Consider the following 27,520-nt stretch of genomic DNA (forward strand, 5'->3'; position numbering starts at 1 on the left):
GTGTCACAGGGGAGGGGCAGTGAGGAGACCCACTGACACTGTCAACCCCCAAATCTGGAGAGAGTCTCTGAAGACTAGAGCCTGGAACTGCCATCAGCTGGGAGGGCAGAACGCAAACAGAAGGGATAACGTTCCCGAGGGGGCTGATAGGGTGTTAGGGATGTTGTAAGCAGCAGAGCTTTCTTAGGCGCTGAACTGGGGGATAACGACCTCTGGCTGAGCGTTCTGAATAACAAAGCCCCATTCACAGAAGCCAAAGGGGACTCTGGAAGGCCCTTTCCTACTCCAGACAGGGGAGGAGAGAAGAAAAACAATTGCTGGGTCAGCTTCTCCCAGAGCAAACCACCCCCACCACACACACACACACACACACACACACACACACACACACACAAAATATATATATATATAGGAAAAGAAACAAATACTTTTCATTCCTCCCGGCCCACACACCCACCCAAGGCACCCGGTCCTAAAGGCTCCCCTAAAATCCTAGACGTACCTTCCCATCTAACAGTCCCCGGTGCTGGATCAACACACTGGTCACAACAGACTTCTACAAGCTCGGGGCTACCTGCTTTCACCCTGGCCCAGGGTTCTCTCTTTCTGGATGGACTTGGGGGGGTCGGGGGGAGGAGGTGTGGGGGGTTGGAGAACAAGTCAGCTGACTCAGCGGACCCCGCTGTGAGCACCCACCCCAAGAAGTGCCCCGGCCAGAGTGCCCTCCCTAGGGATCTGTCCCCGCCCCGGCCTTCAAATTAAGACCGAGATTTTATTTTTCCGTGCAGGTGGCTGCATCCCTGTGTCCTCGGGAGACTGGCATCAGGACCCTCTGCGGATGCTCAAGCTCCACAATCAGTCCTCCGTGACCCTGGTTCCGCATCCACGGATTCAACCAATGTAGATCGTGAACGACTTGATTTATTACTGAAAAACGTCTGCATGTAAGTGGAGCCGGGTGGTTCAAAATGTTGTTCAACAGTCAACCGTACTCTATTTTTTGTCTTTTGATACCACTTTTGTGATACAGCTGACTCTCAGAGAGTCACTTAGCTCAGATCCTTGGATGCTAATTGTTGGAAAGGTTAAGAATCTTTTCAGATTAAAAGATGTCACAATGTTGCTTTGGGGGGTCTTAATACCAGCCTCCTACGTGCGTCATTATGGGTTCATAATTAAATAATGAAAATTACTTTAACGATCATGAGACACTCCTCTGTCACAGGCCCCATCCTAAGCTCTTTACTCAGACAACCTCACTGAATCATCCATCTATCTTCCACTGTGGATCAGTTACCATCTGAGGCACAGAGAGGGCGAGAGCGAGCTGAAGATCACCCAGCATGAGGCAGGGAGCTAGCACCCTGAGCACCCAGAACGCTTGTGTCCATTCTTCTACTTTTCTTTTTTAATGCATATTTACATCTTTACTTACGTAATCTACTAAAGGACGAAAATGCCAAGTGCCCTTTATTAAAATAGTATGCTTATGTTCCTTTCAATTTCTTACTGAAGCTGGTGGCCTTCTTTACTTATCAAAAGTCATTTTAAAATCCAATCTGCTTGGAGAAGGTAAACAATAATCTTTCCCCTCCCCAAGAGACATAAATTACAGTTATACTAAAAATAAGCTGATTAAAAAAAATCTTTATTCCTTTAATAAGAAAAGCAGTCTTGTTTCTAAAAGTTATTGAGTGTTTTTTAATGTCTAATTTCAAACATGTGAAATGTTATTCCTTTACTGTTTTCCCAAACCTCAGACTCCAAACCTTAGGCTAACATTATTAGCATTGGTAACATAAAAAACAAGATACTTTCCGATTTCTCAGTGAGAAACGCACAGTCACGTCCACGTGTTCCACGGGAAGAACCCAGACCCTGACCGGTGTCGAGGCCACCTTGCGCGCCCCAGCTTCAGGAATGGGACCCGTGTTTGAAATCGCTGCTCGTGGTTTTCCTTTACCATTTTCTCGTTAACTAGGTCAAGTGTGCCCTTGTCATCTTTCAGAAAAGGCAATTCTCCTGTAAATGAGAAATTTGATTTTAACAGCTAAGCATGTCTGTGACTGAGCAAACTGCCCTGGCGGTGGGCTGCCTGGGACACCACCAGGACCCAGTCCCTCCAGCAAACAGATTCTACCTGGGCGTGTGGGGAGGAGGAAGAGATGCTGGTGACACGTGTGCACTAATGATGCTCTCATTCATCCTGAGAAGGGGAGGTAGGGAGGTGACCGGAAGGGCCGCACCCAACGGTAAGAGGGGGACCCCCAAAGGTGCATCTTCAGATGCAGCTCCGTGATTCCGTCCTGTGTGCTCCCTGGGGACCGCAACAGACAGGGTCACACACCTGACAGAGTGCACCCGGAGTGGCCGGGTGCAGCGACCACCCTGTACAGGGGGGCTAGCATTTGGGGTTCTGCTTCTGTTGGCTCTGCTTGCTTAGATGCTTCAGTCGTGTCCGACTCTCTACGACCCCATGAACCTTGGCTGGCCAGGCTCCTCTGTCTGTGCAATTCTCCAGGTAAGAATACTGGAGTGGGTTGCTATTTCCCTCTCTGTTTATTGGCTCTAGGCAATTTTAATAACAAACATCTACTTCAAAGTGGGAAGAGTGGAGGATGTTGCTCTTTAGTCACTAAGTCATGTCCAACTCTTTTGCCACCCCAATGGACTGCAGCCCGCCAGGCTCCTCTGTCCATGAGATCTCCCAGGAAATACTGGAGAGAGTTTCCATGTCCTCCTCCAGGGGATCTTCCTGACCCAGGGATGGAACCCAAGTCTCCTGCACTGGCAAGTGGATTCTTTACCACTGAGCCACCAGGGAGCCCAGTGGAGGACAGTGGATACCTACAGGAGAACAGAGGTGTTGGAGGACCACAGGGGTCTCCCCGCCACCTCACACCCACACCTGCTCCTCAGTGGGCACGTCCAGGCCTCTGCACCCGCTCCCTGGAGCTGGAGGTCCCCGCGGCCTCTGCGTCCCAGGGGGTTTCTGGTGGCATCGGAGGGTCTTAAGAGGGGTGGCCCAGCAGGAGAAGCCGGCTCTGGGGGCGGGCTGCCTGACTCCAATGCTTGCTCCCCCTGCCCAGCCTTGGAGCCTCGGCTGCCACCCCCCTAACACACAAGGTTATCATAAGGATTTGATCTCGTAAAACAAATGAAAAACAAAGAAAAGAGGAAAAAGCGCTGACCCAGTTCAAGACACACTCAGGTAGTATCCCCCAATGACAGAATCATGTTAAAAGATAAACAAGCCAATTTATATACCTGCTCCCGTTTTAGCACACACTAAAAGGAACTGCACAGACAGTGTATGGTATGTCAAATGATACAATGGGTGTTCAAAATCCAAGAGGTATGGCTGGAAACTGCCATACAGAAGTCTACAGGATACACTGAAAGAAAAGCTCCTCCATCATCAAGATACCTCGGTGTCAGTAACAGGACGAGAGTTCGGGAACAGAGATTATTTATAAAAAGCCATCAATATTCCAACCACCATTCAGTTCTCTGAACAGGTAGGGTGTCTGACACGAACTCCAGTCATCCAGAAAAGATGATGCAGATACAAGAAAGAAGATAAAAATCACCTTGTTGTCTGAAGCATCTTTTTAAATAATCATATAATTAAATGGGGATGCAAGACTTGACACCAATGACTGGACAAGTAGGACCCTAAGGTCAACACTGGACAAAAGCTAATTCACGCGCACCAGGCCTGTTTGTAAATTCTAGAAGTGTCTGAAGCGTTTCCACAGTCAAATCAGATGATAGGGCAGATTCAGAGAACCCTGACAAACGCAGGGAAGGAAACACGTTTCTACAGGTTTACTGAGACAATGAAAACTCATGGTCACAATCTGAACAGCCAACTAAGCTTGCACTGTGTGCCTGGTTCTGCATGGATTATCTCACCGAAGCATCAAGATGACACTGGGAAGTGGTTACCATTCATCACTCCCAGTTCATAGAGAAGGTAAATCAGAGGTCCGAGACCTCTGATTACAAGGTGAGGCACTGACTCAAAGTGGACTCCAGAACACAAGTTCTTAATCACTAAAGTGTAAATAAACAAAAAATGACCAAACCGGCATAAATTAATGACCGGTTCTTCCCACTAGTGTCTTGTCTCAAACCCAGTTGTCTATTTAGGAAGAATAAGACCAATGATGTGGTTTCCCAATTTCCGCATACTTCTGGGGAGAATTTAACTCATGTCACTGGTGTGATTGCAAATAAAGATTTGTGCACACAGATGAGATCACACACTTCCTGAGGTCACTGGGTCAGAGTTTGAGAGACCTTTGGGGTCATTTAGTCAATTCTTCATTTTATGGATGAAAAATCAAAGTTCAGAGAAGGTGAAAAGCGTTCTCCAGGTCACATGTAGAGAATCCAGATCAAAACAAAGAAGGTCAAGAGGGAAAAGAAAATAAAATTTTTAAGACTAGCACATTCACTAGTAAAACATAAAAACATAATAAAGTGCAATACATTTCTAGGCTGTTTTACTTAACATAAGTTCATTTCTCTGTTCTTACTATTGAACCAATAAGCATTCCAGCTACTTTAATGTAAAAGAAAAACAAAAACAAAACATCATGCTGCTGATTTGAAATCAATGAGAGGCAAAATGATCTGAGACAGGACGTGTTTCATTGCCTAAGGTCAGAAGCAGACAGAACATTCCCTCGTCTATACACATACATCGACTCATGTCACAGACAAATCAATGAGACCCTATATCATCCAACTGAAATATAACACTCATTTTAATCCATCCATTAAAAGATCATTACTCGAAATAAGGTGACAATAGAATTGATTTCTGATTTGTATTATAATAGGTTTTCATCCCTTCTGCTGTGTTCTTTCACCCTTTCTAGTGAGCTATGGCAGATACAGACTTTAAATAATAGATTATTTGTAACTTTTTCAAAAAGCTGTGTGTGGGGGTCAGGTCAACCTGTATTTCCCAATCACCCTGAGACCAGCCCATGGGCTTTCAGGAGACAGAGTGATGGAGGGGCCTGTTGAGCTGGCCAGCAGTGTTCGTGTGGCCCAACACTTCGAAGACTAGGACCAACAGCCTCAGTTTCCCTGACTGTGGAACGAAGCATGAGAGATGCATCCTCCTGGGGCCCTGCCTAGGTGAGCCACAGCATCACCTTCCTTGAGACACAGAGGTTCTTCTCATCGTGAACGCCAAGGCTTGCTGGTCTACCAAGTTAGCCAGAGGACCCCAACACCAGTAAGTCACGGCCCGCCTTCACAGCCTGTCCGCCTCTAGTTTTCTATACGTGTGTAACAGAAACAAAAAGGAAACTGCCACTTTCATGGGAGCACACTACAGATTTACAGCCCGTTCTGAGCTAGTCTGGTGCTCATCTGACCGCGTCCTCTTTCTCAGTGCGACCACTAGTTTTCTTGGTCAGTTAATTTTTAACCAAGTCAGTTAAAGCAGAAAGCAATTACAAGGACACATGTTAAAAGATTCTGTCTCTGTCCTCCTCCTGCTCAGTACAACACAACACCAAGTCCACTTTAAGAGGCCGGCCCCCTGCTGTCGTCTCTGGGCCCAGGCTAAGGTCTTATCTCCGAGTATGAACCCCTGGATAGGACGTCTTCACAGCCCTACTTGCATAAACCCTAATATACCGATCCGGGTATTCATCCTAAAATGAAGCTGGGATATAGAGTCATTCCAGAAGAAATCTAAGGGCAAAATGCTTACAGACATTTACAAAAATGTCCTCTTTTTACAATGGTCTCTCCCACACTTGATATGACAGTTCACCTTAAATGCACTGCCTTTGTGAAGTCTTCCCATATCATTCATTTTAGCTTTTACAAAAATCTTTTCTTTTCCCACTCATGTCTTAAACACTTAGATAACATTGAATTATATATACTGATAGCAAAAGTATCCCTGACATAAACAAGTTTGGAAACAAACATGGCTTAAGTGCACTACGCAACCAGTAAGAAGAGCCCAGTGCCCTGGCCTGCTAAGCTGCATGCTCTCCTCTGCCAGCAGCCAGTCAATTACAGGTTAATATATATTTTCAAGGAGGAGTTGGGGTGGGAGGGAGAAGGAGGAGGTGATGAGGGAGGAAGAATTAAAGCGGGGGAAAAAATGTACTTTTCCCTTCCTCTTCATTGCACTCACGGGCATCTTTCTGCCCCAATTTAAATTACTGATATTTTTAAGTACAAAGCAGGCTAGTCTTCCTCTCATCCTTATCAGTGGTTGTAAGGTTATCTGCACAAAACCAACAGCTAGGAGGGGGAAGAGGCTCTGACCTATTCTGAATCCCTCCAACAAATACACTCATTGTTCCTCAAGGTCTCAAACCTTTCTTGTGCTTAGTCCCTTAGTCGTGTCCTACTTTTTGCAACCCCCTCTGGACTGTAGCCCACCAAGCTCCTCTGTCCATGGGGATTTTCCAAGCAAGAATACTGGAGTGGGTTGCCATGTCCTCCGCTCCAGGGGATCTTCCCAACCCAGGGATTAAACCCAGGTCTCTGGCACTGCAGGCAGATTCTTTACCATCTGAGCCACCTAGGAAGCAAAACTTTGTTAGAGGCAATACATTTTTTATCAGTAGATCCGCTCATCTTGGCTCCATCACTCACTCACTCACTGTACACTGCTTTCGTCATTCTAGCATGTCCCTTTGGGTTTCTTTGATTCCTAGAAAAAAGTGAACTGGTATGAGTCCTGCACAAATAAAAGACAAGAGACTCACTTTCTCAAAATTCCAGGCCCAAATAAAATTCAAACACAACATGTAAATTCAAAATATAAACTGGTGGGGTTTCAAACCCTCTTTTCCTGGCTACGCTCAGCAGACTACCCTGGTCAGAAGGGGACCAATTGTTTTGTTCTCCCAATCATTCAGTAAAATTAAAAATTAGCTCTTTCTTTCCTCTTCAATCATGCCAACAATTCTTACCTACCTGTACCAGCCCTTCTCTGGGCATTCTGTTATGTGTAACTGGCTCAGGCCAGCATTTAAACCTTGAACAGGCTTCGTGAAACACCCTGCCTGCCTGAGACGTGTTCAATAACAACAGTGCAAACACGTGTCTGAGCGTGCATGCAACTGGACTCATTTTTACAGACTCACAACTGTGCACAAGCTCTCTCGAACAGTCACTCCTTTTGAGGTGAAGGTAGGAGAAGGCCAAACCAAGGGACAAGGTCAAAAATTTATTTAAAAAATACTAAGAACAGATGTCACCTTTGACATATAAAATATTACAAGCAATAGGAGTACATGTAGCAAGCAAATTTTCCTTTAAAACAAGCTGTTCAAAATTGCTTTTATTTTTCAAATATTTAAAATTTTAAGTCTATTTTAATATCAACTTAAAAAAAAATCAGTTTGTTCCTCTTCTGTTAAGTAATCGATATCTGTATATCCCACATTCAAATACTAGATTATGACAGTGAAAATCTCTTAAAGGTATAAAGGCTGGAGCCAATCAGAAGGAAAAGGGTTCTGCTCTCCTTTTTCTCCTAGTCATGGATTAAGGACTATACGGATAATATCAAGCATCTTCCTACAGAAATAATGCTGCATTATTAATTTCCTCTCCTCTGACAGTAGAGGAAAAGGTATCAAAAGTACCTTTGTATGTTTCATGATAATTCTATTTTACTTCCAGGAATCGTGTACCAGTCTCCTCTACACACAGGCACACCACCTACTTAGTATCCAACAAATAATGTGCAGACAGGGTGCTTTATTCAAGCAAAAAGCTGTCTAAGGATATGTTAGTCACTCAGTCATGTCTGACCCCATAGACTGTAGCCCATCAGTTTCCTCTGTCCATGGGATTTTCCAAGCAAGAATACTGGAGTGGGTTGCCATTCCTTTGTCCAGGATCTTCCCAACCCAGGGATTGAACCCAGGTCTTCTGCACTGCAGGCGGATCCTTTAAGGTCTGAGCCACCAGGAAAACCCAGGTAAGGATGAAGCCAGTACAACTCTGACCCTCTTCAAATTTAGCCAAATCAGAAAACCGGGAAATTCCACCCTGGCCTAGAGAAGCTGGCCAGCAGTCTCAGGAGAAGCCAGCCCTCTGTGCCAGGTGGGGTGTAACGTAACTCTCCCAAGGGGCCACCAGCCCACCCAAAAGGGGGGCGGGACAGGGGCCGTAGGACACCTTGGGTCAGGAATCTTCCACCCTCAGAAACCTGGACCATCTATTTCTAACCCTCTCCCTCTGAGCACTCAATAAGCATAACTAATACATTTTAGCCACTACTGTATATTCATCTACGTATTCCTCTTTACACTTTTAATTCCACTTAGAAGCTTTTTCCCTCACAGTACTGATTTGATCAGAACACTAAAAAAGCTCCATATTCTGTGTCTTACACACAAATCTATTTAAGAAATGTTTTTAAAATCCTATCTGTATTCAGATCTAGCCCAGAAGACATAGGTAACCAAAAGACCTAATTTCTAAAGCAGAGATTTTAAATTTACAAACAAAAAGGAACTTTGTATAACAGAGTTTACAAAGGAAAGTGCTATATACACTTCAGCTGGTAAAGGCTTATTTTAATGGTTTAATCTTTGAGACACATGACAAAATATTCCACTGTTTCAGATTTTAGGGGCTTTCCAGGTGGTGCTAGTGGTAAAGAACCTGCCTGCTAATGCAGGAGACAGAAGAGAACCCTGGGTTGGGAAGATCCCCTGGAGGAGGGAATGGCAACCCACTCCAGTACTCTTGCCTGGAGAATCCCATGGACAGAGAGGAATCTGGCAGGTTATAGTCCATGGGGTTGCAGAGTTGGACACAACTGAGCAACTAACACCAAAGGGTGTTTATTAGCTCTAGGGCCTGTAGTCTGTAGAGACAGAGTTCAATTAGCTGCACTGGCAAATAGGCATAAAGATTCTTGTAGTGTCATCTACCAAAACAATATGTAAGTTTCACCCTCAATGGTCAATGATCCACGACTGGTTTAACACATTATGGTACAAACACTGGTAGAGTAAGCAATCATTTACAAATGATGATCCTACACTGACATATTTGACATAAAAAACAATAGAATAAATGACAGAGAATTGCTTCAAAGCAATCCAACTGACAGGGAACAGAAATGAACTAAGACAGACCATGAAATGATCGGTGAAGCCAAGTGATGAGTACATGGGTGGTCACGACCAACTCTATTTTTATGAATGCCTAAAATGTTCCAATAAAATTTTTAAGATCTGATGGCCAAAACAGTTCCTAACATAGAAAGGTGTTCGTGATATATTCTTTAAAACACATCATGAGGTGTTCCAATGAAGTGAAATTTATATATCCTAAAATTCACTTATTTGAGCACTCAGGATGTTGTGATCAGAACACCTTAATGTGGCCACTTGGGTCTGCCAAGTTAGACCCTGAGACCTGAAAATAATTTACCATGATTGGTCCTGTTTCCTCTTCTGGAAAATGAGTATAACATCTACTTCTCAGAACCGCATGAAACAGCAAATGGGAAAGGGTTTTGCAAATTGCAATTTATCAGATAAATTTTGACTGCACCATTTCCTAAACTATTTATCCATTTTAAGTAGACTGTTCAATGAGTTTCAGTAAATTTATAATTGTGCAACCACCATCCCCATGCTTCCCAGGTGACAAAGTGGTAAAGAATCCACCTGCCAATGCAGGATACTCAGGAGACGTGGGTTTGATCCCTGGGTCGGGAAGATCCCCTGGAGAAGGAAATAGCAACAGACTCCAGTATTTTTGCCTGGAGAATCCCATGGACAGAGGAGTCTGGCGGGCTACAGTTCATGGGGTCAAAAAGAGCTGGACACAACTGAAGTGACTTAGCATGCACACACATCATCCCCATCAATTTTAGAATACTTGCAACAACCCAAAATTTCCCTTGTGCCTCTCTGCAGGCAGTCCTGTCCTACCCCTAGCGAAGGCAACCGCTGACTGGCTTCCATCTTCTGCCTTTTCTAGAAATCTCACACAAATGGAATCACACAATATGTAGTATTTAGAGTCTGGCTGCTTTCTCTCATTGAGGGTCACCTTTTGTGTGGCATGTGTCAGAAGTTTGCTTCTCATTGGGGAATTGGCACTGTATGGATATGACATACCACATCTTGTCTATCCATTCACCAGTGAAAGACATTTAGACTGTTTCATTTCTGGCTATTAGGAGTAATGCTGAACATCTGTACGAAAACCTCTGTGTGAATATATGTTTTTACTTCCCTTGAGGCACATACCTAGAAGTGGAATTGCTGGTTCATGTGGAAAACGTTATGTTTAACTTTTTAAGAAACTGCAAACTGTTTTCCAAAGTGACTGTATAATTTTACATTCCCACTAGCAATTCATAAGGCTTCTAGTTTCTCCACATCCTCACCAACACTTGGTAGTGTCCATCTTTTCATTATAGTTCATTCTAAAAGACAGGTAGTAGTATTTCACTGTGGTTTAAATTTGCACTTTCCTAGTGACTAATGATACTGGACACTTCCCCATGTGTTTATTTGCCCCCCAGATATCTTTCTTGCTGAAGTGTCTATTCAAATCTTCTGCTCATTTTTAGTTTAGTCATTTTCTTACTACTGAATTGTAAAAGTTCTTCATCTAATCAGATTCTTTATGGGATATGTGTCTTACAAGTAGTTTCTCCTGATTTGTGACTTGTATTTTCATTTTCTTAATAGCATACTATAAAAAACAAACTTTTAAATATTTGATATTCAATTTATTGACTTTTTCTTCTGCTGTTCATGCTTTTTTGTATCTAAGAAATCCTGCGGAACCCTGAAGCACAAAGATGTTCCCTTATGCTGTCTTCTGGAAGTTTTACAGTTAGTTTTGTGATACGTTTCCATAACTTGTTCCTTGGTGGAGAAGAAAAAAAAAAAAAAAACAGTAATAAATTAGTATTACTAGTAATAAAACTAGCAGTAAACTCCTTTAAAAATATGATTACATATGCTTCTATATAAAGGCATACAAACACAAAGAGAAAAATCTAAACCAAAACACCAGATAAGTACTTGTATTTCAGTGAGTTTTATTTTTTATTTTTTGCAGTACTTAGGAATAACATATAATAAAGCGGTTTCAAAATGCTACACGCCAAACTGTAGGCTTCGTCTCACTCAGACAATGAATATGTACTTTAGTCCTGCACCAGCTACACAAAGGTATCATCAAAATGCAATGACAAATTTCAGGAGCAGGCAGCCAAGTGTCAGGCTGTATGTATGCCACGATGGAAGCGGCAGCCAGAGACATCCTTGAGGTTTAGGAGGATGTGAGGAAAGGAGGCTGCTGAGCCCTCGGAGAGCCTCCTGGTTAGAGACAGGGACAAGGTAAATTTCTGGAGAGGATCAACATCTGGACAGTCTGGCCTCAAGTTCAGTGCAGAGAATACCAAGTGCCCAAAACCAGAGCAAAACATCTGGAGGAGCCCAGCAACACCTTTAATTGTTTTAAAGAAGCTTCTTTTTCTAACAAGCATCTTGTGTGAGGGGGAAAAAAAAAAGGCATGTTCTAGAATGCTAGTAACTGTTATACGTGGTGTCTTTAACAACACAGTGGCCAGATAACAAAAATTAATGAGTATTGTGGAGTGTGGTATGCAGTTCTTCGCAAATTAAGTTTAATTACAACAGAAAGATGTCCAGTTCTCGCCAGAAGCTTTTAACCTTCCATCCGTGGCCAATAAACTTTAGAAACAAGGCAGGCCTTCATTTTGAACCAAATGTAATGAACAATATATTTGATCGTTAAGCCAACTTCAGGAACCCACTCCTGTTCAGAGCTGGGAGTATTTCTGAGCCAAAACGGGAGCCGCTTCACCGTGCTGATGAGTTCTGACTTGCTGCTTCTCTGGATAACAAGCTCTACTTTCCAGAGAACTTCCGGCCCACGCAAGAGCAGCTCAGGGATCGCTCCGCCCGCCCCGCGTCCTCGGAGCTCAGGCCCTGGAGCAGACACTTCCTGCAGCTGCGGCTTACACACCCCGGTTCTTTGGCTTCTGGCAATCGCTGAGAAATCAGGACAACAAAACCTTGTGTCCTCCTAAATCCGGGGGCCCTTCTTTGGCACCACAAATCCTGAAGTCGGTCTCTACTGCGGCCGCGGGCGGGCACAGGGAGCAGGCAGAAAAGGCGGGCCTGCACCTGCAGACGAGGAGTGACTCCGGGCCCCAGGCCTGCGGTGAGCCTGACAGTGATCACTAATAAAACCCAGACAACGCAGACGCGGTGCCGGCGTGCTGGAGGCACCTGACAGTATGGAAGTGACTTCGTCATCACAACCTGCCTCTCTGCGCTCTTACCATCCCCACTCGACGGTGGGGAAACTGAGGCAAAGCGGAGGCGAATGACCTGCCCGGGTCAGAGCCTCTCCCTCCCAACCAGCACCCTCAGGGTCGCTGCCCGTCCTACACTGTCGCCGTCGTTTCACTTCTGTGTCTGAAAAGCGGAGTGACATTTTGATGGGAAGAGACCAGCTCACGACAACAGTCTGGATTCAGACCACCCTTTCCCCAAATCTTGTTTGGAATGGCATTTTTATTGTTTGTTTTTCCAGATCTCCATTCAATTAGATATTTTTCACTGAACTGGAGGGCACTTAGACGTACACCATGCTGCCCCGCGCTGACCATACAATGACCGTCCACCTCTCCTGGCCCCAAGGGGCCAGGACCCTGCTTCCCATAAGCTGCCGACCCTCCTGAGACGAGGACAACCTCCTCTGAGCGCCCCCCACAGGGCGGGCAGCCCAGGGCCCCACACCCCTCACGGTGGGCTCCCAGACTCCGGATGCAGTAAACAGAGGGGCGGGCGCCTCCAAGGCGGCCTTTACCGCGTGAGGTCAAGGCGAAGCTGAGCAGTAGCACAATCACCGATGACACTTCTTTGGCTTCGAACAAGACACACCATTCCAAACAAGCATGTCCCAAGAAATAAAATGTATAGGCAATTTTTAGACATCTACAGCTAGTGGCAAGCTCTAATACCTTTATCAAACTCTAGAAAAACACAAAACCTTCACTGACAGTTTTTTGTCCTCTCGTCAAGATCTAGAATCATTGAAGACATCCCCGAGGCCCCGCAGAGCGCACGGCAGCATCAGTGGCAGGTGCCCTCTAAGATGCCACATCACCAGACAGAAACAAAATGAGAAAAAATGACGCATTCTATGGGGCCATCAACCCGAGCTCACTTTCCTCCCTGGGTTTTGCCCACCCCTTCTTGTGCTTCTCCAACAGGTACCAGCCTGCACCCAGCCCCCTCTTACCACCCGCTACGGAGAGTCCCTCCCACCCGGGGACAGCCCCCACAGACGCTCCCAGGGTGGGTGGCTCAGGGTCCTTCCACAGGTCCCTCACGTGCTTGAGGACACTGAGAAGCACCCTGGATGGATAAAAGAATTATTAAAAATATATATATATATCACATTTTGTACTAAGACTATAGAAAGGGAATTTGAATACAAAATACCTCTGTCTTCATTTTATCATTCCATTATAATGGAATCCATATCATTCCATTATAAGTACAGAACCAGAACGAGCTGACCAGGAAGCTTGTTCTGTGAAACGTCACCTCCCCCCGCCACATGATTCTGGAGAGGACTGTCAGAACTAAGATGACTAAGAAGATGTCTGCAAGGCAGTCCTTGGCCTGGGTGAGGGGAGTGTTTCTGGAACCAAGGAATGAAGCTGTTTATTTTTCCTTTTATTAGTATCTACTTTTTTAACAGAGATGCCACAGTGAATCTTCCAGCACGGTTACCTTCAAAGGACTCACCCTGGGGTGCTGCAGACTGACTTACTCTACCACACGCTCCGGAAACGCTGCCAGTGCCCAAAGGCAGCCGGAAGCTCCTTTTTGAAAATGCCCACGTAAGATTATTTTCAAATATCTTTTGATATGGATTTTTTCCAAATCTCCTATATATGTTATCACACTTTCATAATTTTAAAACTAAAAAAAGAGAAAACTAACTGCCCACAATGTGGCTGTGGCACACTGTCTGGAAGATTCTCGACTCTGCACCGTCCTCCTCTCACAACAGGGCACAACTGGGGAGCCAGTCAGTCATTCGCGGCCACACAAGGCTGAGGGGAACGAAGAAACCTGGTTACGCCATTTTTAAAAAGAACAGACCTAGAGTATCAGGGGTCCACCACACAACAACCCACTCAAAACAACGAATTCTGGTTTCTCATGCCTCTGTGGGTTGACTGGGTGGTTTTTAAAAATAATAAAGAAAGAAAATTATAAATGACTGGAACCGACATACTGGTATTCACAGCAGGAAACACTGATATTGAAAATTACTTCAACTTGCCTATAGGGCCTAAGAATAGCCTAGAAATGTCAGTTGGGCTGGCCTTACATGTGACTTTCATTTTCATTGTTTTTCCTGAAACTGTCAAAACGAAGTAACCATGATCAGGACTCAGGCCCACCTACACTTCTGGACCCAGATTTTCAATGTTCTGTGTTTCTGCTTTAATCTAATATAGGTCTTACAATCAATACTTTAAGAAAAATGAACAAATTATTCAGAGTTAGTAAGTGAGCAGAACTAATTTATTAGTATTTTCAAAGTAAATCTGACTAAGCAAAACAATAAAAAGAGCCTCCGCCTTTATCCAAGAAAGGGATCCTCTCAGACCATATCTCCTCTACCCTCCAGGAAAAGGTTCTGTTGTCAGAGCAATTACACCTAATTCTCAAGGTTAACAAGTAATACAAGCAAACACGCTTAAACAGGATGTGACCTGAGCAAAGTGTTACAATAAAAACGCAATGCATTCACCTGTAGTCAATTCAGTGTTAGAAGTCCGATTTAAAAGCACAATTTAATTTACAAATACTGCTATGGCTTAGGTACACTTTTAACACTTATTATACTTTGGTTGTATAGAAAAAAGAAGCAAAAATCTTAAGTTACTCCAAAACATAAATGCAGAGCAGAAATAAGTTTATAATTATCTTTGAAAGAATGATTTTTTTCAAAACACCATTTAATGTGGAAAGAGAATTTTTAGCTAACTTTGAAAAAGCAAATCTCAGTCATTTAATAAAAGAGAGGAAAAACTGACTTATAAATGGGCAATCTGTCCATACGCTGGAACTGAAAATATTATCTCCCATCAGTTCACCACACCAAAGCAGGCACTGAAAGGAGGCACTCTTACTGGATGAATGGCCTTACTATGCACTGTGAACCCCAAGCCCAGTATCTTTCCTCTTATTGGAATTAGATGTGCCTCCCGCAACAACTCTACAGCTGGTATGTCTTTCAATCTCTGCCTGCAGATCCAGGCACCAATTCTGTAGCTGACCTGGGGCCAAAGAGGAAAATGCTAAACCTAAGCCACTTGAGTCAATCGTATTTACTGGACAATCACAATAATACTGGATGTGCCCTGGGAGTCTAGATATGAAATACAGATGTCTACTCCCTGCCTCTAGAAGAAACTCACCCTCCGGGGAGACTGAAATAAAACCTATCATTAACACAGTAAGTATTCGATTTGACAAGCACACTTAGAGATTAAGGACAGGATCCTGTGAAGTGTCTAAGAGAGTCTCCAAATCTGAGGGGTCAAAGAAACCTTCTTGCGGCAGGGGACATTTGAGCTGTGACCACCTAAGGATGGGGAAGGAAGGGGGAGGGCGTTGGGACCCTGAGAAGGGCAGGAGCGTCCTTCACAATCAGAATGAAGGCATCAACTGATGGCAGGGAAGGGAGGGGTGAGGCAGGGCCAGCTGTCTGGATGACAGTATACAAAGCCCCTTGGACACACTGTCTGGTCCTCCCCCACTATCAAAGGCCAGAAGCCAAGGTTGGAACCGGGGCTCGGGGCTGGGGCACTGCTATCATGACCCTGCTCTGGTCAGTGGAGGACTGTGCCCTGACCCCCAGATGATGCCATCTCATGGAAGTGAAGTGAAAGTCGCTCAGTCGTGTCCAACTCTTTGCAACCCCATGGACTGTAGCCTGCCAGGCTCCTTGGTCCATGGAATTCTCCAGATAAGAAAGAAAACTGGAGTGGGTAGTTGTTCCCTTCTCCAGGGGATCTTCCCCGTCCAGGGACAGAACCCACATCTCCCGCATTTCAGGTGGATCCTTTACTGTCTAAGCCACCAAGGAAGCCTAAGAAAACTGGAGTGGGTAGCTGTTCCCTTCTCCAGGGGATTTCCCTGACACTGGGATCGAACAGAGGTCTCACACTGTAGGCGGATTTTTTACCAGCTGAGCTACCAGGGAAGCCCTCTATCTCAAGGTGGGGGTGGGGAAGGGGGACCTCCTAATCACAGCTGCTGACTCAGGCTCCCCAGCGTGGGCTACATCCTCTCCCTCAAGTCTGTCCTGACCCATTCCAACAGGCTCCACCCCATGCCTTCTCCCCAACTCTCTTTCTGGGCAAAGGTGCAGCACTGCATCTAACTGAAGAAACCAGATCCAGCCAGGGGAAGGGTCAGGCCAAAGGAAAAACACACTTCCAGACGCCGGCTCTGCTGAAGACCAGCAAAGCTCGGTAAGTGATGTGACATCCTGCGCTCAGTCTCCTCCTCCTCCTCGGGGCTAGCAAGGGAAGGAGGGGGGCAGGGACAGAAGAAAAGAGCGGGTAACAAGCACACACAGTGCCACAGCCCAACCGGATGCCCAGATCCCTGCTCCCTGCGTCGGTCACTGGAATGACCTCAGGGTTGTAGAAATAATCCTTAACAGCAACAGTCTCTTCTTAGGAAAAGAAGCTGGAACTTGTTTTCTTGTCTGAAGGCAGCATACCGTTGTAATTTTCCAAGAACTAATAGGCTTAAATCATTCAACAAAGAATAATATTTTCTTGAAAGCAGATAAAACGGCTTTGTGTCCATCCAAAAGACACCGCTGAAAAGACTATTTAGCAATTCTGCCTTAATCCAGAATCTAAGAGTACTGAATATTTTTTTAAATCAAGGCAAATTTTACTAATATAAATACCTCACAACTGTCTTTAATGGAACCTAGAAATATGAAAATTTAACACCCTCAGTTGCAGGTCTGGGGAAATACTTTTCAGAAAAAGACTTTTTGACAGTCTTTAATAAACTGAAAGGCATGTGTGTGTGTGTGTGTGTATATATATATATATATATATGCTGAAAATGAACTCTCTTGCTACTATTCACAGAGAATTGAGTCTGACTGGAAGAAAAAGTTTTAAAACTAACTCCTGTTTGGGTAAGGAGGTCCCAAGGCACCCATTTACTCCACAACCACCAGTCTGATTCCTGAGGGGTCTGAGGTTACTTACAGGTATAAGCAAAGGTGGTCTTCTGCTTTGCTTTGACAGTAGTCAACTGTGGGCTTGACTGGACAAGATCAAGACAGAACCTCTAAAGAGGTTCAAAGCGCCTGATCCTAAATTTATACAACCTAGTCAGAGCCCAGTGCAAAGGCCCTCCTACTTATGGTTCAAGCTCAGGGGTAGGATCACTCACGCAATGTGACTAACCCACCAACTTCTCACGGTGCCCCAAGTTCAACATTAAGGCTGTGCTGCTGCTTCCGGAAGGTCTCAGGAAACTGTAGTTATGTGAGATGACAGCATGAACACCTTAAATGAAAGAGCTGGACCAAATGATCTGAAACTTCTTGACTCTCTAAAACGCTGATTCTATACTCAGTACAACTGAGTGCGAGGCAGAGAGCAGGGCCCAGAGGACTGGCAGACTGGGCACCAAGGCCTCACCATGTCCAGCAGGGCCAGGTGGCTGGAGAGGGAAACATACACAATACAGTGTTGGCAGAGAAAACTCCAGATATAAGCGGTACATCTATTGTGTACGTTTATTTGCAATGCATGAAATTCATGCAGTGTACAAACACCTGTATTTATGGAGATAAAACACTAGAAGTATATATTTCGTAACTTTGATGGTGATTATCTTAGAATGGCAGGATTCCGGTGACATTTTTTCCCTTTGTTTTCTGTTTCCACAATGCATACTGTTGGCAGAGACCGGGCAGGGACCAGGGGTCTCTCAGGAACCTACACATCAAGTGAGGAGCCACTGTATTTGTTCCAGATCTTCATTACAAGGAAAATTTTATGGCAAATGGACTGAGAAGATAGAGACAGTGACTCCCTCCAGAGTGAAGGGCAGGTGTGCTCACAGGATTGGAAGGCAGAGACATCTCTCTGTAGAGTCAAGAGCAGCCAGGCTTACCGTCCACTCGAAATGACTCAGGTACCAGAAATTCAAGGATCCTCTCCTGGGACAGGAGCCACTGGCTGTACAGGGCTGATGGCCTCCTGCACGTCATCCTGGGGAGACTGGGTTTTCTAGAACTGGTGCCAAAAACGCTGATACCATGACAACTGTTACTACCATGAGTAATAAACGTCCTTTGTCTCTGACCCAGGACTCTGTGTCTCCTGTCGGCATTCATCAAACTGTGGCAGGCTAATCTTGAAGCTTGCACGTAGAGAAAAAGCTCTCAGGCCCTCCACAGTTCATGACAAATATGTGGTATTGTTACTATCAGAGATGCTTATCATTGGTTACGGACATTTTTCTACTGCTTTCGACCGAAAGCCCTGACTAATGATATAACTGTTTTAGGCACTGGGTCTTTAAATGTTCTTAAAAAAAAAAACAGAAACGGATCAAGAGGGGCCCCAGCTCAACAAGACAGCACTTGTCTTGCAGACAGAGATGAAGGGTGTTCTCACTTTTACTGCACTCCTGCTATGTGAGGGGTGCTATGCCTGGGGCTGAGGACAAGACAGACACAAAGCACCTTGATACACACACACACACACACACACACACACGTGACCAGCACCACAGGAAGTGAGTGATCCAGGGCAAGGTGCTGTGTAATGGTAGGCGAGGGGACCCAGAGCAAGTCTGGGGAATCAGGGAAGGCATTCTTGACATTCCACAGGTGTCACTGAACAGTGCACAAGAAGGTTTTTTCCCTCTCAGGAGGCATGTCTTCATTCTAGAAAAAGTTGACAAATCTAAATAATTGGCACAAATTCACCAGCCTTCCAGTATATCAACCAACTGCATGCGTTCTCAGTCGCTTCAGTCCTTGCAACCCCATGGGCTATACAGCCCGTCAGGCTCCTCTGTTCACAGGATTATCTCGCAAGAATACTGGAGTGGGCTGCCATTTCCTCCTCTAGGGACCTTTCTGACCCAGGGATCGAACCTGCAGCTCCTGCATTGGCAGGCGGATTCTTTTATCACTGAGCCACCCTGGGAAGCCCCATCAACCGAACCACATTTTCACAATTATAGAGCATAATTATAAGATGAAGACTGTGCAATAGATTCATCAGCATTTCACAACTACAGTCTACCAAGAAACCCATTCGGAGTCACCTGAAGTGGATAATCACCCACCACCGCCAAAATGGTCTTTGATGACTTCGGCATATAAAGTTCTGCAGTTTTATCCAGTGAGAGGCATAGATAAGTTGGAAGCTGACGGCTCTTTAACACTCCATGCAGTACCTACCTTGTACCTAGAAGGTGGTTAACGAACAAAAACAGTCTTAAGGTTTTTCTGAGAACACTGGATTCAGAATTAGGGGGTTCAAGTTACTCTCAATTTTCTCTCTCTGACTCTGGACAAGTCACTTAGCCTCCCAGGCAGACACATGTCTCATGGGTCACAAGGAGGAGAGCACAGGATTGAGGATGTCCTGAATTCTAAAGCTAGAAAGGTCATTTCAGCTCATCAGTCTGGCACTGAGTGACAGTACTCCACTTCACATACAACGCAACCAAAAACACACATCTTCCCAATGACAGGCAGGACACTTTGTTAGACTTAGAGCTGTGTGCTTTCTTCCTTTTTTTTTTTTTAATGAATATTTTTCTATTTTTTCAACTCCCTCCTTTTTATTTTTTTACTTCCCTGATGGCTCAAGTGGTAAAGAACCCACTTGCCAAAGCAGGACATTCAGGAGATGCAGGTTCAATCCCTGGGTCGGGAAGATCCCCTGGATGAGGAAATGGCAACCCACTCCAATAATCTTGTCTGGAATATCCCATGGACAATGGAGTCTGGTGGGCTACAGTCCATACAGCTGGAAAGAGTCAGACACAACTGAGCATGCACCCATATTTATTCTTAATTTGGCCACAAGACATGGCATGTTGGATCTTTGTTCACTGCCCAGGGATCAAACTAGTAACCCCTGCATTGGGAGAGCAGAGTGTTAACCACTAGACCACCAGGGAAGCCCCCAAGATGTGTGATTTCCAATCACAACTAATATCTACTGGGTTCTTTTATTTTTAAGGTGTTTTTCCCCTGATAAAAGTAACAGATATAAAACCGGTCATTTTTTTTTCCAGAAAGAAATATAGATATCCAGTAATTCCACAGTTCAAAGGCAACCACCACTAATGTTTAAATAAAGTGAGAGAATTTTTTTAATGTATTTAGTCAAAGATGTGTACATAAGTTTACATAAAATCTATTACAATAGCAATTCCATGTACATACCACCAACTAAAACAGAATAGACCAAAAAAGTGAGGAAGTGCTTAGAAAAAAGTACAAAGACCTCAGAAAGTGCTCAGGACAAATTGAAACTTGAACAGGCTCCCAATGGCCAACCTGGAACAACTGGAACAAAAATACTAATGATAATGGATAATAATCAACAGAACAAAACAATAATCTCTGATCCTATTCTAATATAAATAAGTAAATGAGAAGGGCACACTCTTACAGAAGGATTCCAATAAAAGTGAAAGAATTAGAAAATTACCATTTGGCAAAAACCAGACACGCAAAAATTAACAATGGGCAAAAAATTAATGGGGAAAAGAATAAGAAATGAGACAGTTATACCATTTCAAAGAAAATCCCCGTAAGATATGTATTACTTACAAAGGGAAAGTTACTAATTTTTACAACAGAGATTGGTAGGAACCACCCCAAGTGATCACAGCTCATGTCACCAGTCATGGGACAGACATACCCACAAGGTGTGCCTCCTGGTAAAATGCACAGAGAAGACCACGGCATCACTTCCACAGCCCTTCTAACAAAAATGCACTAAATCTTCAGGAAATAATACAGATCCAAACTGAGGACCACGCAACAATATACATCACACATAAGTGTGTTAGTCGCTCAGTTGTGTCTGATTCTTGCGACCCCGTGGACTGTAGCCCTCCAGGCTCCTCTGTTCAAGGGGATTCTCCAGGCAAGAACACTGGAGTGGGTTGCCATGCTGTTCTTCTGGAGATCTTCCCAACCCAGGGATCAAACCCAGGTCTCCTGCATTGTAGGCAGATTCTTTACCATCATATCACATATAAACATCAATTCAAAACTGTTATTAAGAGAAGCTGCATGGAAATGCAGTTTTGCAGACATTTTCAAATCCGAACTCGTAATCAGAGCAATTATTGACAGACTTCTGAGTTACTTCCCAGCAGGGACTCCACTTCCTCCCCACCACCAGCAGAAAGCTTTCTCACATACCCCGTTTTCCGAATCTCATCAGCTGTTATAACAATGCCATATATGGGGCTTTCCCTTCACTATCATCGCTCTTTTTACCTTCAAAGTAAACTATGCCTTGCAAAGTCACCATTTCTAACTTGTAAAAGCACACTCAAGGTTTTACAAGTTTGACTTAAAGGGCAGTTCAAACTCTGCTCCGAGGACATTATGTCCATACAGAATTTTGGTTTAATCAATAACAAACCAGATAAAGTCAATGAGTGGCTGTACTGCTATTACGCAGACCCTTCCCTCTTCTACTCTTGACAAGTAAATGTTCTTTACTTGTGGAACAAGCCCAAGTTACGTTCAGTGAATAAGCGGGCCCTGGTATATTCTTGTAACTAACTTCCTTACAGGTAGTTCCTTCTGACTGACATGGGCTGTCCCAGCAGTTATCAATAGCATTCACTTTCATTCTTAAGAATATTCTGGTTTGTACAACAAATTATTTGATATGTCCATTCTGAAGGAGATCAGCCCTGGGATTTCTTTGGAAGGACTGATGCTAAAGCTGAAACTCCGGTACTTTGGCCACCTCATGTGAAGAGTTGACTCATTGGAAAAGACTCTGATGCTGGGAGGGATTGGGGGCAGGAGGAGAAGGGGACGACAGGATGAGATGGCTGGATGGCATCACTGACTCGATGGACGTGAGTCTGAGTGAACTCCGGGAATTGGTGATGGACAGGGAGGCCTGGCGTGCTGAGATTCATGGAGTCGCAAAGAGTCGGACACGACTGAGCGACTGAACTGAACTGCAGTGCAGGAGACTTAGGTTCAAACCCTGGGTCAGGAAGATACCCTGGAAAACACAACCCACTCCAGAATTCTTGCCTGGAGAATCCGCATGGACAGAGGAGCCTGGTGGACTACAGTCCATGGGGTTGCAAAGAGTAGGACACCGCTGAGCGACTAAGCATAAACAAGCACTTTAGGCTTCCAAGAAGGGACTGGGGGCACTTCTTTTATATCTGAATGAGATCGTGTATGTATTGCACTCAGCAGATGAAAGCACCCTTTATTCCTGTCATCACTATCAACACTGAACACGTTCCTCACTTTACAATACAACCACATTACCTGCAAACATCAGATGTGTGGATCTTCCTCAACTCCTTTTATTTACATTCGGATCCATTAACACCTAATTCTCATCTTTCTAAATTCCTTCTACTTTTTCTCCATCTTTGATATGCCAACATCCTCTAATATGTTTAGCGTTTTTTTTTTTTTTAAGAGAGTGTGTATGTAAACATTAGACAATAAATGAGCTGTTTGGGGTTACTGAATACAGAGGTTAATCAACACACAATCAGGATTTCACGATGAAGAAGCAGAGCTATTCTACTAATTCTCTCCTAATATAATTCTCTTTTCCAGTGTACTTTTCGACCGTGGCCTAATTCTCTAAGTCCTGATTACTGTCTACTTTATCATCATAGTGAACGTCCCTATGCATTTGACCCATGATTTATTCGTTTTTCTAAAAGATTATAAATTATACCTTATGTGCTAATGATGAAAATAAGTACACAGTATCCGCCGCCATTCTCAAATGGTGGTAAAAGAACACTACGTTGCGATGCAGAACCAGCACGTGATCTGTGGCCAGTAACTTACTTCTAATTTCTAGAAAAATCATTTCAATATTTGTGGCTGTGGAGTACAACGTATATATATGCCAAGTCCAATTGGCGTTTTTGATACACACTATGAAATACATCAGCCTTGCCCCACGGGGTGGAACCCAGGGGCGGACATATAATGGACAGGCCTCTGGCCAACACCCTGTGGTCCAGGGCCTCCCCTACCCGGCACCACGCCCCTGGGGGCGGCATGGGGTGGGAGCGGAGTCTGCAAAGGCAGGGCTGTTGTACCTGCCTTTCTCCCCTTTCCAGGAGAACTTGCTGGGTTACTTAATTAATTGTATATGTATCAATCTCAGGGGAAGGCTATGGTTACCCAATTTAAGAGGGAAATCCTAGAAGCACTTGTGTGGCTACCACTGATTAAATTACTATGCAGCATTATCTGGCTTTCTTTACAAAGGCCACAGGTGTCAAATGTAGGAGTGTCTGTGTAAATTCTTCCTTAGTCACTTGTGAATAGACTAGGCCAGTCATTCACTTCTTTTTGAGGAGGAATTAAAATGTAGTGAGTTCTTGGGATGCAGGGGAGACAGGTATTTACAAAGGGTTAGAAGTGCCATAAGCCAGTGCCCCAGGCACCTGAGTCTGGCCTCAACTAAAGAGGGGGAGGGAGAGAAGGCAAATTAAAGAATTATCTATACAGAAATTTCACGTGCCTGAATCATTTGAACAGGCAGGAACTGAGTAAATTCAATGCTCAGGCAACCAGATCCCATGCATATCCGCAAAAAGGCTACAAGCAGGACGCTTGAAAGGCAGCCTGGTCCAAGTTCTCTTTCGATTGGCTCATATTTCTTTAGGAAGAGACATGTTTCACACACACACATTTCCACGACGATCTCTCTTGATCAGAGGTTCACCAATATTGTTTTTTAAAATCCAAGTAAGTGATTGATTTTACAGATGATTTTCTCTTCAGACTGCCTACATTTGATGAGATTGCCTTTGTCAGTCCCCGGACTTCCCTGCACACCTGGGTGGACAGGTCCGCCCTGGTGCCCCACAGCAGGGTCATGGGTCAGCAGTGGCTGCTGGGGACTAAGACATCCATCTCTTTCCTGGGATGTCTTTCCCCTCTTCAAATTAGGAGCCTCCAGTAGAGACCAAGCCTGTAAATCTCTCTTCATAGATCCATCCACTAACTACTACGTAAACTAGCTCTGTTGACCAAAAAAGGCCAATTGTCTGTGCCAGATACGAACTAACTTCTGAACACTTTCAGAACTGCAGCATCTCGCTCTCTGCAGATGAACTACAGACCTGTTTAAACCTAGGTGGGCAGAAATAACACAAAATACATTCCTGGGAGCATGAAGGCGAACTGCACTCATCTGGGAATTCATAGCGTGCCTTGGTCGTGTGTACCATCTAGGGTGAGAATCATCCAGCAAATTCTCCCAGGTCAAGCACTTACTTATGATGAAAAGCAACAGCCATTTTTGTTTCCGGGTTAACCCTTTTCCTGCCCTCTCCAATCCAGTTCTACAGAAATACTGGGTGTTTGGAAAGAGATAAAAACCTCAGAATCATTCCACTTCTAGTTGGGCTACGGATTTTCATCCAAATTTTATAATAAGTATGTCATTAAGGGTATTTGGTACTTCATCAAATCATGGCAGCAGAAACACCAGACTTCTACATGGTAGTCAAAAGTAGACAGTACCACAAATCAGAAGCCAAAATCTTCACTAAAGCTTGAACTTAATGCAGAATAACTAAAAGTAGACACATTTTTCAGGACTAGTACAATATTAAAAAATAACATAAGAACTAAAAGTAAAAATAAACATAAATCTAAAGCAATGCAATCCCACAACTCTCGTACCAAGCTGGCAACTCATATGCGTGTTTAAGGGAGAACCAGAGCCAGATTCTCAACATCTGTAGTAAAAACCCAAGACCAACATTAAAGAATTATTCATGGAAAAACATTTTCACTACAGTGAGCCAAAGCTCAACTGCTAAAAATACATTCACTGCGCACACAAGGGCACGGGCTCATTTCACGGTATTTCCACTGGAACCCCACCACTAAATTCTCCCCACCCGACGTTCCCAGGCAACATGGGATTCAATTCACAAGGCCAACCTGGAAACCAGAGGAATTACAGCAGAAAAACTGAAAAACATCAAAGGGTTAAGGAGAAAAACGGTTTAGAGTGAAAAGTTGTTATCTCTAAGTCATCAGCATTGGGGCAGGGGAAAAGGATGAGAAAGAGGGCAGAAAACTCACTCAAACACAGGAAACAGCTTTCATACCATCAGACTCTGTAGACAGCATGGGAAATAATGGGTCTGATTTGATAAGTCACGTAAAAAATAAACTGTATTCATTTACACTCATGTCTACTGAATTATTTAATTGAAAACAGCTAAAGCTAAGTGGCTATGAGGATGGACCAGGGACTAGATTCAATCTACCCCATTCCTTAACTAACTCTACACCTTGGGCTACTTAACACCTCTGTACCTCAGTTTCCCCATCTGTGGAGTAGGGATAATGGTATACTTGTTAGTGTACTTTTTAATAAGTAATCCAAGCAAGGGAGACTCTCCTGAGAACTGCAGACAGCTCCATGGCAGCACCCACAAAGAGTAAGCTGGCATCATGACTGTTCTAAGATCCCTTGAAACCAAATCACAAAGTATTTACTCAACTCCAACATGTGCACCATTTGTCCTTTTCACCAAAATGCTTTTCAGCCTTTTATTTTGAATAACCTGGCAGATGTCAGAAATAAAACACTAGAGATTTTATAAAACCTGTGTTCACGAATCCAAAGGCACTGTCCCTCCTACTAAAGTTTCAATCTAACTTCTCAGCTGGTGAGGAGAAAGGTGAGGTTATAATTATGAAGAAAGCAAAGACAGACTCACTCTTCTTATCAACAAGTTTATTATAAGTGAGCAGAGTCAGCTCCCAGCTCAACCAGGACCGGTTCAGGCTGTGGAACAAGTGAAAACACCAATGACAAAACACACTTATCCTGTAAAGAAAGAAGCCTTCCTTTTATTATTTTAATAATTCCTTCCTCCTCCCTTTCCCGCATGTCCCATTCTGTCATTGTTCTATAAGCAAATATATCATTTTAATAATCAGGAAACCACACAATATATAACATTTAAGTAGTAATAATCTCTTTAAGCTTTCTGCACAAAATAATCATAGCAGCTTTTACTCAGAGTTCTTTGAGACATCAGTTTAAATAAAAATTCAAATGGCCAAGCCCATTCCAAATTTATTTCCGTTCATAAGTCCAACAGCAAAAGAAACATAACTTGTTCAAATTAAACAAGATTGAATGTGACTGCTATATACACTCCTTGGCACAGTGATTTTCAAAATCAGAGATTCAAAGATACATCCTGACCGAGCATCAGTTACACACCAGATACTGTCCTCAAGCTGTGGGCAGTAACACTGAACCAAACAAGGCCCACGACACCGATGTTTACAATTTCATGGTAACACGGAAGGAATGGCATCCTCTCTGTACCTCAGAGTCTCAACCATGAACAAAACAACAACAACAAAAACACCCAGGAACTTTTGTTTTTTCTTAACAACACTTATCAACTCCTGTTAACTCTTGGCTGGGCATGAGCTTTGCCATCCTTGTTTGTACCATGTACTGCATTTCAAAATGGTGGAAGAAAGAGCATACAGCACGTTTCAGGACTGCAACTTATTGTCTGTGACACTATAATTAGACACATATGCCAGACAGACCAAAACTGACATCCCCCAAGATACCATCAAGCTCTGGGTCATCACTTTTGGCTGCTCCAGCCAAGTAACTTGTTCCTCTCATGACTTTCCCATTGCGAGCCATCTTGGTATGAGCTGGCACTCATGCTTGAATTTGGGGGCTTCCCAAAGAAGAACCTGCATGCCGATGCAGGAGATGTAAGAGACATGGGTTTGATCCCTGCGTCAAGAATATCTCCTGGAGGAGGGCACGGCAACCCACTCCTGTATTCCTGCCTGGAGAATCCCATGGACGGAGGTGCCTGGCAGGTTACGGTCCATGGGGTCGCAAAGAGTCCGACACTACTGAAGTGACTTAGCATACATGCTCTGATCTGCCCAAATATTACCAAACATTAACATAAATCTGTAAATAAACCTGAATTTACCTACCGAGTTTGGCTCACACTGCCATGACAAAACCTTGAGGCTTTTTGTCCCAAAGTGTCACACATCAGAAACTGGTTACTGTTATGGATATACGAAAGACAGGCCAGCATTTCAGAGGCGGACGCTAGTAAACCCAGTGCCTCTGCCAGGTGAGGCTGACCCTGCCCGCTCGAAAGGACGA

The 27,520-nt window shown here is 44.1% G+C and overlaps 1 protein-coding gene and 1 long non-coding RNA gene across 8 annotated transcripts in view; one reads left to right on the forward strand and one right to left on the reverse strand.

Annotated features, from left to right (window-relative positions):
- TRIO (trio Rho guanine nucleotide exchange factor) overlaps positions 1–27,520 on the reverse strand; it is a 362,508-nt gene that overhangs the window by 289,830 nt on the left and 45,158 nt on the right. The gene's annotated exons all lie outside the window — the stretch shown is intronic.
- On the forward strand, positions 16,435–18,431 carry LOC123330645. The gene is made up of 2 exons (XR_006546698.2): positions 16,435–16,564; positions 17,204–18,431. It is a non-coding gene; the product is annotated as an uncharacterized LOC123330645 (long non-coding RNA).

The sequence above is a fragment of the Bubalus bubalis genome, chromosome 19 (genome assembly GCF_019923935.1).
Source record: "Bubalus bubalis isolate 160015118507 breed Murrah chromosome 19, NDDB_SH_1, whole genome shotgun sequence".
Lineage (NCBI taxonomy): Eukaryota > Metazoa > Chordata > Mammalia > Artiodactyla > Bovidae > Bubalus > Bubalus bubalis.